The 12,040-nt window shown below is 37.4% G+C and overlaps 1 long non-coding RNA gene across 1 annotated transcript; it reads left to right on the forward strand.

Moving 5' to 3' along the window:
* On the forward strand, window positions 1-3,532 carry LOC113973699. Its single transcript, XR_003536375.1, has 3 exons — window positions 1-193; window positions 295-509; window positions 3,220-3,532. It is a non-coding gene; the product is annotated as an uncharacterized LOC113973699 (long non-coding RNA).
* Window positions 3,533-12,040: the final 8,508 nt, after the last annotated feature.

Genomic DNA, 12,040 nt, shown 5'->3' on the forward strand with positions numbered 1-12,040 from the left:
TTGCCCAATAATTCCCTTGCCTTTCCATCTGACACTGAAAGCTTCTGGCATAATTATTTGTTCCTGACATTGCTTCTCTATGAAAGATGGTGTTAGTCCTGTCAAGCTGCTGCCCAGTGCCCTGATGGGAGCTCTTAAGCCCCCCAGCTGCTCAGAGAAGCTGTGACACTCTTAATCCTCAGGTCACCTCCAGGTGCCTCTGCTTCTGCCTTGAGGGTGAAACCAGGCTTCACTCGTGTTTTTGAGGGAAGTGCCCTTCAGAAGGCATTTCTCTGTTTGCAACTTTCTTTGCAGATTTCCAGGAGAGCAAACTCCTTCAACTCATGGCAAGTGGGGGATAGATGGAGAAGGAGAGGGAAGAAACATGATGAACTTGTTCCTATCCTTTTTACTTGCCTGTGCTCAGATGCTCAGGCAGGTGGCTGAGGGCAGCTGCCTGGGCTGTACCCATGCAGTGCTTACACATGCACCACCCATTCAAGTCTTGCCTGAGAAGCAGGCTGGCAAAGGTGAGACCTGTGAGAGGGCTCTGATTATTAGGGCAGGTCTAGAAGAGCTTCAGTTTTGGGGTGAGGGAGCTGAAGAACTGAAGTGGTGGAGCCCAGTGGGAAAGTCAAGGTAATACTGAGAGCTGAGCAGGAATTGGAAGTGCTGAACTAGCAGCTACTGAAGATTGGGAAAATCAAAGTAACCACAGCTGAAATAGTTTAAGAGACACAAGCCAAATTTAGAGTAAGCCAGGCTTCTGTTATTCACAGAAAAAAATGTTTAAAATTACTATTGAGGTAGGGTATGCAGGAGAAGCATGTGTGAATTGCCAATGGAGGAAACTGTAGACAGTTTGTTATAAAAGCCACTAAAGTGTTCACATCTCAACTCAGATAATATAGGCCTAATTGTTGGTAAGTGCACTGCAGTCAAATTTAATCTGTCATTTAGGTGTAGTGAAAAGTCGGTTTTGCTCATGGCCAAAGCACAAAGGCTCTTTTCACCACAAGGTTGGGAAGCAGAGTAAGGTATATAAATTAGGATGATGTATATGAGAAGCTAATCTTTCACCTTTTGTGTGTCTATATCATGCTAGGTATTTTTTGTCTATGAAGAAACAGCCTAAGGATATTGATCTTAAAGAAAATAAAGGATCTGGATCACTGGAAAGCTATAGAGAAGAAATTAGTCAGAAACTCAGCATTTTGTGCAAAAATTATTTATAGGACATGAAAAAATAGGCTTAATTATCTGCTGTGCATCTTGGAATAATGCTGATATCCATAATCTGAAATATGCAAATTAGAAAATATTAGTGCAGCCCTTAATTAGTATGAACTTGATTGTTCAAAGGCTTCCTTCTTCTCTTTTTATTTGTTATTGTAGGTCTGAAATGGATACAAAAGTTTTATATTTATACTACTTTCTTTCTTCAGTTTGTTGTTGCTGCTCAAGTTTAACATCAGTTTTAGTTTTGTACCTGAGCGTCTTCATTTTTGAAATTGCTAAATTGCCAAAAATCAAAGTCTTTTTTCTAAACCGGAAGTCACAGTTGGATTGATCAGGTAGTTAATTTTATTCTTTATTTAGCTTATTTATTTATTAAGTTTGTGGGAGGGAGGTTAATAACCTAGTTCTTTTTTTACTGCTTCTGTTTCATTTTCATGTGAAGAGGCTGATAAAATCTTTGTTCATGACCATGTGAGTCTGCCACATAGGCAGGGCGAGAACTGTAGGTGGTCATCTGAGCAGAGAGCCAAGAAAGAAGCCCTTGGCTCTGTGAGCCCTCAAAGTAGGGCGGGAGCTACTCCCTGTGCCAGGCTCAGGATAGAGTGTCTTGAAATCCAGACGCAGAAGGAACATGCTCTGATCTCCATGCTTTAACATTGCACTTATTGTTATGATCTTTAATGTTATTTGAAAAGAGAGAATTCAGTTTCAAGAGCTGAAAATAGATCGCTTTGGTGGGACTTCAGCTAGGAATGGGAAAGAGTTAATTTCTGTTTCACTGGCATAAGGTTGTATAAATTTTCACTTGTTTAAACAAGGGATTTAATTGTCATTTCTTGTAAAAAGAACTAAAAACAATTTATTGAGTTTCAGGATTAAAATAAGACTATATGGCTTTTTTAGTATTTAATGCTAAGATAGGATAAATGATTTTTGATTTCTTCAGTTAGTCTGTAAATTTTGTGATGCAAGGTAACCAGAAAAACTTAGGTTAAGTACGGAATTTTTTTCTCCTACCGTGTTCTGAAATTGCTATTAGTTTTAAACCAGACCTAATTAATTCTTGGTGTAAGTCCACATCTTACAATAGGACAGAGATGACTAATAAGAATTCTGAGGTAGAGTACAGTATGTGCTCTGATTTGTGGTTGTATTGCCTTCAGATATATATCAAGTACCATTTAATTCTATGCAATCGGTCATGTTCTTTTAGGATTGTCATATCCACTTCTCACTTCCAAAACATTTATCACTGGCAACTAAAATACTAATATGTCTTTCTGGCTTCCTCTGATGGATGATTAGCCAACAGTCTCTCCTTCACAGCCTAACCCTTTCCTGCCTTCTCCTTGCTGCTGTGGCAGATGTCATCCCTCTGCTGTCATTTTGGCTATACCTGAACATCTATCAGGTTTCTCTGTATCTTCATCCCTAGATCACACCTCCTTTTTAAATAGCTCACTCTGTATAATGTGACCAGGATAGAATTCTCTTTGTCTACTCACAAAACTAAAGTTCTCGTTCATGTTATGGTTGTCTCATTTCTTGAGACCTTTTTCTGGTCTTGTCAAATTCAGTCTTGCCCTTGTCACACCTACCTACAAGGCTGCTGTAAAAATTCCTTTTTGTGCACATCTGAAATTGTTAGCTTTCTGTGTGCTTCTGTATACTCTCATTTCTCTGTCACATCAAACCTAAGATGCTCACCCTCAAATCAAACACTTTTTACTGTTGCCATCTAACCTATGGCATCAGCTTTTCTTTCTCTGTGAGTTAGAATTAGGTGCAGGCCACTGTCTGCCCTCACTGTTGGGAAAAGTTCCACAAAATGAGTCGTCTTTCAATCCCTACTTGAAGCTCTTGTCTAGGCCATTTGTAGGCTTCTCAAGACCTGGGATGTAGACATGCAATAATTTAGCCTTATTATTTTGACCAGTAATGTTTCCACTGTTTTCTTGTCCTCTGTCTAACTCTGTCTTTTTATGTCTCTTTTATATGTAGGTGTAGGCTGCCTGAGGCCAGTGACCAACTTGTTCTGCATCTGCAGAGAACCTCAGAGAACGGAGTAACCTCAACCATAGCAGTCGTACCATCAATGCATACATAATATTCATCTTGCATGATTTTTTTTAATAACAGACATCTTTTTGGATTAACCACATCATAGAACTACCTTCTCAGTCCTTCTGTACACATGCCTTTTATTTAATTTCACAGATATTATACCAAGTTTCCCCACCAGGACAGCTAAAAGTACATCACAGTGAAGGACTGTTTCAGTGCCTAAGAGAAAGAGTGCACTAAAAGAAAGTAAAACATTAACAAAAGATAGAAATGGCTCTTGTATGATTCCTTCGATGGTGCTGCAATAGAGACTGTTAATATGATTAGTATTGGCAATATAGACAGCATTCTTTTCTAGTTGAATACACTGAGGAAAACAGTAAAGGAAATTAAGAATAAAAATACCTAATGTATTTATTAACTCATCTGAATCAGTGAATACCCGGTGATTGCCAACCTGGATTAAAGTTTATATCTTATTGAAGAACTCAAATATTGTTTCACTTGGCAGGCAAGGGTCTAAGTAAACAGGATTTCCCTGAAGGTAGCAAGAAATGTTGATGCAATGTGGTTATTTATTAGCTTTGGTTTTCCTTTTAGGGAGATGGGCAAATAATGCCCTAGTGCTTAGAATTTAAATGGGTCAAACTATTTGTACTGCTTAGACTCTGCCCAATGTCTTCGTAAGTTCCTAGAGATAAGCTTCTCAATAGACATAATTTTTTAGAAGTCCTTTATCCTCCTTTGGTACTTTGTGCCAATTTAAGCACTTTTGAAAATCAAGCTATTCATCTAGGTTTTGCAGTAAAACTACCCAGAACCATTTCTTTGCAGAAGATATTCCTCATTTAAACTCAAAGCTTTCCCAGGGAATTACCAATCTGCTTGCATTGAGATCTGCCCAATTTTGATTGAATTTTTTTCTTGAAATGTCCGATGTTAATGGTCTAGTCACTGCAAATGCAATATCTAAATATCCATCTAACATCTTAAATCCAAATATTTTAACTGAGAATCTCTCATAAGTTTTTGTTTTTATAACATAAAATAAAAGCAAATTTTGTAATCCTAGAATGCAGTAAATGGATGGTTGTCCTCTGGACAGATTTATTCACATCCCTAGCTTAAACTGGTGATTTGAAAAATATATAAATAGGTCTTTGTTCTCAGTTTAAAGAAATAGCAATTTAAAACTAATTTGTCCTTTTCTTAAAAAGCAACTTCCCTGGGAAAAAAATACTGATAGTGAGATCTTGGTCCCACTGATGAAATCTGCTTTCCATTTGACTAGGGGAAATTAGTTTTGATAGTGATGCACACCAGTCTTACTTTAACAATGCCCAGCAGACACAGGTATCACATCTATACTTCTAGTCACTCTACTCACTTTTATCTGCAATATTTCTGGCATATAGTTACCAGCCAGAATTTGCTCACAGGTCCTGACAGCATCAGTATGCCTTATCTACCAAGACATATGGCTCTTTGCTGCACACCTTGTATATAGAAGTAATGCAAACCAAATGAAGGCCTGCCTTGACTGTGCCTTTGCAAAATTTTCCTTGGTGGTCTTCTCTGACATACTATGTGTTTTATCTGGCTACAGAAAATGGGACATCTCTTACCCAATATTTATTTTATTTATTTGTCTGTGTCAATGGGAAAGTTGTAGGAACATTTTTTCAGTGTTGACTATTTGGCACCAATCTAGGCTTTGTTTTCCCACTGACATTTTTACCAATGTGTGAACTAAGGCACCTAATGTTGTAACTTTATATTTTTCAAGGTTTTCAGGCATTACCATTGCTCTTATGTAAGCTTTACAAAATTATAGACTTTTCAAAATCAGTGCCAAAACTCCTATCGTCCACCATTTTAAATACAGCAAGTGGGATTAAGGCTACTCCAATGATACAGCAAATCCTATTAAAGTCATTTAGATTAGACTTTTAATGTTACTTAGGTTCCTAATTCTCCTTTTATCCGAGTTAAGATGAGGTGCGTAAATAAATTTACCGCTCTGGGGCTTAAGAACTTTTGAAAATCCCACCCACCAACATACAATCTACAGTTTTTTGTATGACTTAGAGATCTGATTTCTCAAGGAAATAAATGTGGTCATGTTGCCTGCCTGTCTCTCTCTCTGACACTCAGTCTCTGACCTATCTCTGTCTTATAACTTTTGAACCTGAGACCTAATGTTGGCTACATTTGACAGAAAGGCAAGAGCCCAAAGGTATTAAGTCATTACAAAGCATAATGATTGGAGAAAGGCAAGCTGCAGCATAATCTCAGCTGTCCTCACTTCTCTCTTTTCTGCACAAGCTCACAGGTCAGCACACGTGTTGGTCACAGCCAGCACAGCACCACTGTCTCTGTCAGGCAGAGGATCTTAGGTCCAGGAATAATCCACACAGAGAAGGCAGCAGACACTACTCTGATGAGGATGGTGAGGGAACTTGAAATATTTGTCCAGTGGAAACTGGGCCACATTGATTTCATCATCTAAAACTTGTCACTTGCTAACCTGCAATAGCCAACAGTGAACAGTAACTTCTCAACACAGCTGGAAAAATGCTATTGAAAAATGACACGTTTCCTCTGAAATGGTATCAACAGATTTTATTTAAAAGTAATTGTTCTCTGGACCTTCACAACTTTACTGTCTTGCAAAGAGCAAAAAATTTTGATGTGTCCCAGTGGCAGCAGCTGTACTGAAGAACTGACGTTGATGCCTACTCTATAGAAGGTTCTCCTATCTAGATTGGCTCTGTGACATGCCACCAGCAGCACATGCACTATCATCCAGTCATGGTTCACAATGGATATTACTTCTCATCCCCCAGGTTACCTCATCTTGATCCCAGGCAGTAGGACATATACTGTGTCAGGACAACTGGAGATCTATCCGCAGGCTGTGGCTCTAACTTGACTTCTCACACTTGAGCTCTTTTGTAAATGAAATACTGATGTCCAGGCCCATGAAGCTTTATGTCATCAAGGCAGTAGACAATATTTTTACATGATCAATTAAAAGTACATTAGGAAACTCAGTAGAGGTGATTGACCTTCAGCTGGAAACAGAGAAGCTGGTGTTAAATGAAATTGAGTAGTCAAATGGCTCATCTTAGAAATTTGTGTTGAGACAGTACCCATTGGAGGCAGCACAAAACAGTTTTTAAACCAGTATGTGGAACAAAAATTAGGATAGAAGAGTAGCTATTTTCTCACCTACTCAAAAGAATATTTGTAAAAAGTATTTATAAAGAGTTTAAGCCAGTGATGTATCTGTCTGGAATCAAACAGTTTCTTTTCCTATAAAGACACAGTGTTTATTGATGCCTGATTTTTTTTAAGTATCTAAATCATGATAAGGTAAATTTTTTTTATTTGCTTGAAATAAAAGGCAGTGCAATACATTCTTCTCCACCTCACAAACCTGTTTAGCAGTAGGGATGCGTTCTGATAAATACCATGTACCACTGATGGTACAAGAGTACATGAAAAGATGTGAGGGCTAAAGTTTTTATTTCAGTTCAGGTATAATGTAAATAATGCATAGATTGTGCATAGCAGTTTGTTACAGGAGCTCAATTCTAGTCATAGCGCCTATGTTTTGGCAGTCCAAAACTTGTCTAGGTGAGAAGATGGACATTGTTTCAAACAGAATGGTGGTTTGGTCACATCTAATTGACTTGATGTATCTTGGAACTGCTCGTTAAAATATCTACTAACAAAACTGATAAACAGCATTATTCAAAAAATAAATAACTCTGTGTTTTACAACATAAACATATTTTGAAAAAAAAATTACAATACCACATTTTCTTCATTATAATCTTAGATATGGCATGTTGTCCGTTTACTGTAAGAATTGATCTGTACAGCCATATTCGTGTATAGTATTCCAACAGACCTCAGCTTAACACATATCTCAGTGTTCTCCAGAAATAAAAGCTTCTCTTTTCCATATAACTTAGGAAGAATAACTGTGTTGCATGTCTCTCATTCTTTTACAGTGTAATATGCTGGATTCCCTCCTATGTAGAAAGAGAATGACAACTGCATAAATTCATCAGGACAGATTATTTATTTAAAGCATAAGTAAAATAAAAACCTAAATCCTAATAAAATATAAGATCCAAAGAAAAGTTTGCATTTATCTTGCTGAGGTATATAGAATTATAATAGTCACAAAAATAAAAAAAGAGGAAAATGTGTCAGCTTATCTGGTATGGAAGTGAAAGATAACTATGTATGGTTAGTTTTTATATTTCTGCATGCACACGTATTCATGGTGCATCTGGATATTCTTTTTTTTTTTAATTTTGCAGGTGCCCTTTTCAATATTAAGTTTTTATTTACTGGCTTCAGCTTGCAAATGGTTTTACCAGTGTCTCTGTCTATGTTATTCTCACTTATAAAGCATGCAGTAGGTCTGACTCTGCTTTTTTCAGAATCTTTAAACTTCCAGATTTCTGAAGGGTGAGTGTTTTCAAAGGTTCACAACCTCCACTGAACAAAGTTTACGATATACTAATTAATTCCCTGGAAATTGATTTTAGTAGTCTTTGTAGTGCTATCTTATTTGCCAAACGTATTTTTTTTCTTTTTTGTTATATTTTAGTGCAGAATTCCAGTGCAGGGCTCGAAGATAGCCACATCTTGAGAGCACACAACATCTAACTCCCTGGCAGGTACAACTTCATTTAAAGTCATCTTCTCAGGAAAAATTTGAGTCAGGACACTGGACACTGCTTCTGTGCCAGGGCTTGCATTTATTATTCTGTGTATCCTGCTGTGTAGCCTAAACAGGAATAAAAATACAACAGGATGAACTAGCTGCAGAGTGTGATCAAATTCAGTACAAAGCAGCAAAGAACCACACCTTGAAACAACACACTTTGTTTGAGTACTTGGCATTAAAGGTAAAGGAAAGAGGAACTTGCTACAGGAAATCGTAACCCATAGACTGCTACCTTGCAGGCAGAAACCATATGCTGGAATGTATGCAGGAAAGAGAAGGCATGTGAATGCACAAATTTTGCCCGCAGCTTTTCTGTGATCCCCGGCAACCTGAGTTAGCATCTTTTACCATCGGTATGCTTATACAGTGGAAACGTTGACAAGCTGCAAAAGCAGCAAAAAATTGTGAGCAAAGGTCCCAGGGAGGGACACTATTGCCAGCCAGACCAAACACACTGTCACAGACAGAAGTTGTGAAACACAGAGATGGAGGGAATAATGAGAAGTTTATTGAAAAGCTGTTGTGTTTGCTAGTTTGGGAGGGGTTTTGGCTCCTCCTCACTACCTCACCAGTTAACAGAGTTAATTTGGATAAATTTCAACTGTAAATGAGTGATAGGTAGAAAATTGTGAAAGGTGAAAATAAAGCCTGAAGTATTTCATTAAATATACAGCCAATGGGTAAATCCTTCCCATTAGTTATGGGCACAGGTTAAAATGAAAGGGGGAAGACATGAGAATTAAGGAACTTACAAGTCTTTCCTCTCTTTAAACACATACAGTGTGCTGCATATTCTCACAGCCACGAGACAGAGCTGGGTCTACCAAGTCCTTATTGCTTCCATAATATGCTCAAACTTCAAGGGGATGTCCATAAATCTGGCAGTAAATAAGCCGATGATTCATACTGTTCCTACAGCAAGACAGCAGGATCAAAGTCTTTCTCCTTCATCACTTGCTCAGTCCTTGAGTTACCCTGCCAGTTCCTGGCCATGAGTGTTTTTCATTATTTCATCGCACATCAAGAATTGCAGTGTCTTACAGAGCAGAGTAAACTAGATTTAATTTAAGTAGAAACTTGGGCTGTGCTTATACGACACTCCTTTTTTTAAATTATTTTTACACCAAGATGGTTTTGTAAATAGTCTATTGTGCTGTAAAATGAAAGCCAAGTTCTCTGCCATGTACCTACCACCAACTGTCTGCTGAGATTGCTGAATTATATTATAGAGTAAGACTTAGGCTATTGCTAAGTCGCTGAGTCACCAACCAATCTTGCTAGACAGTATATTCTAAGCTTTTGGTCTAGCACAATAGAAAAAGCTTTGACATAGTTTCAAGCAATGCTATCAGCACCAGTAAGTAGACAGACATCAGGAAGGATGGATCATGGAGAAATTCAGACAAAAATCAGAAAGTATTTACTGCAACCACACCAGTTACACTTTAGGGTTTCAGTTGCACTGAAAGGCTGACAGCTTCCCCGCTACTATGCTGGGTCATTCCTACAATATGGATTCAGAGAAGGATGACAACCATTATACACTCCTTTCAGCTGTACAAGATGGTCAGCCTTCAGATACAGGCATGAGTTCTCAATTCAATTTTGCTTAGTTTGAAAGATTTCTTTCTTCAATAAAAATATTCCAATTTTGAAGTACTTTACATGAACAGATTCCTATGAAAAACTGGGAGTCCTACTGATATGACTTTGTTCTGGATTTCACTGGAAGCTTGCATTTGTATAGGAGTTTCCTTGTATAGGACTGTTGGTTTGGGGGGTTGGAGTTTTTTTACTTCTACATAATAAATACCAGAGGGATAGATAATATTTTTTCATGTGCATGCAATTTCCTCTTTTTCTAGTTAATAAATGTTTTTTTAGCTCTTACCAAGTATCTGTTCACCCTGGAATATGTGATAATCTTGAAGAATAAACAAGTATACTTTTTTGTTAGAGTAGGGTTATTTTGTTTTACCTGGTGTATGCTTCTTTGAGTAGAAAGACAAGAGGAAAGAGCAAGCCATTTGGCACCCCATAAATCAACTGTCCCAATTATTGTCTTGATTTCTTTACTCACGTGTCTGCATTTAAATGTTTTAAATATGTGAATTCTTAGTACAAAAATGAAAGACCTGAAAATTAAACATTCCATGATGGCTTCCTCTGCACAAGTTTCAGCAAGTTAACTAGGAAATGCTGACTACCTGCTATGACCAGTGGCTGAAATTAATTGTTCAACATCTATGCAAGTTAAACTCTCAATCTTGATCCTAATGAAATTTATTACCAATGCTAGCTTAAATGCATATGCATGAAAGACAAGGTCCTTCTATTTACCCATAACAGTCACAGAAAGAACATACAAGTACTACTGTAGGGTTGAAACTCAAAAATCTTTTACAATTTTTATAGTGTCCTATAAAAGAAAAGGGCATAGGTACATGTATATGTTAGTCAGTCTAACATGGTTGCCTCCACACCTCTTGAGCACTTTCCACAGAAGACCTGTTAAAATACCATGTGAGTTTTACACAGACATAAAGCTTCTGCTGAAGGACTGCAAATTCCACCTATCTGTTAAAAATCTGTTTGTCACAGGAACATCCCAAAAGGGAACATCGAAGAGCTATTGCCACAATTTCAAGTCTTTGTTGTAACAGTAATCATCCTGGTCCAAGGACACAAACAAGGCAAAGTTTACAAACAGGAATAATTTATTTAGGCAGAGGTTTTAGACACTTGAGCTCTTATCCAGATATAATTAAACAAAAAGAAGTCTTTGCCTACAAGATTCATCTTGTAACAGGTTTTAATTGCTCTGATGCAGTGTCAAGTATATAACATATTGGCTCCTAATAATAAAATAATAAAAAAATGTAACAACCCCTTAAATTTACAGATATTTTTGTAACTCAGTCTTGAGGGAAATCACTGAAACTGCTAGTAAAACTAACTTTGTTCATATATGAAGCCAAAATCACAATCCATATTTTGTAGAAAAGCTAGTTAAATGCTATGAGTTGCTCAGCTGAGAGGTGTAATGAAAAATATCTCTGTTTTCCCACCCTTTTTGTTTTCACAGACAAAACACTTAGTTGTAAAAATATAGAGATGGCAAAACTAAGTGCTCAAAACTTGTGAAGTGGTGTTTAAAGGCCCTGTATGACCTTGCTGGAATATCACCTTGTTTGTCCTGCCACCCCTGATTGGGTTATACGTTTGCATCCCAATTTTTCCCACAGAGGCTCTGTCCTGCTCTGTGCAGAAGCAAAAGGGTTGGGTTTTTTAAACAGTGTCCCCCATGTTCTGTTCTCTCTGTTTCTTCCTATATTTCCAGCTTGCTTTTTCCTCTTGATCTAGGGAAAGTTCATACTTCCTCCCACGTCCTTGCCATTCTACCTGTCCATATCTATACACTCTTGACTGCACACTCGCACGTTTCCCAGTTTTTATCCTTTCCTTCAACACTTTCCCCCTCTAAGTTTATATTCCCCATTCAGTCCCTCTACTTTCTCTTCTATTTGTTTTCTTTTTTTTTTAGCAAAAAAAACCCACAACTCCCACTTTCTACCTATCTGCCTTTAGATAGTCAGATTTTTTTTACATTTGTAAAGCTGAGGAGGATACCTGTAGACATTCCAGCAGTATGTAATAGTCCAAGACATGGTAAGATATGACCAAAATGTCAATCAAAAAGTATTAAGTGTAGCTGTAGAAAGCCAAAAAAAGGAGAAAGTAACCTGGAACAAAGTTTTGTAAACCTTTTACTAGGCCTAAGTATGCCTTATTAGTTGTATGTTAAGTGAAATAAGCTTTTTAGCCTCAGTAGGCCAGCAAGGACACCTAAATATAGGAAAAGGTTATAATAAAAATATTATTAACAGCAATGAACTCTTCACCTTTGATAATTGACCTCAGTGATGGGCAGCAAAGTTGGACTAAAGCTGAATTCAATTTCACCACCTTTTCTCCAGGTAGAGTGGATATATTTCTATTACTGCATATCCA

This window comes from Neopelma chrysocephalum, unplaced genomic scaffold (assembly GCF_003984885.1).
Source record: "Neopelma chrysocephalum unplaced genomic scaffold, ASM398488v2 Primary Assembly neopelma1_22, whole genome shotgun sequence".
Lineage (NCBI taxonomy): Eukaryota > Metazoa > Chordata > Aves > Passeriformes > Pipridae > Neopelma > Neopelma chrysocephalum.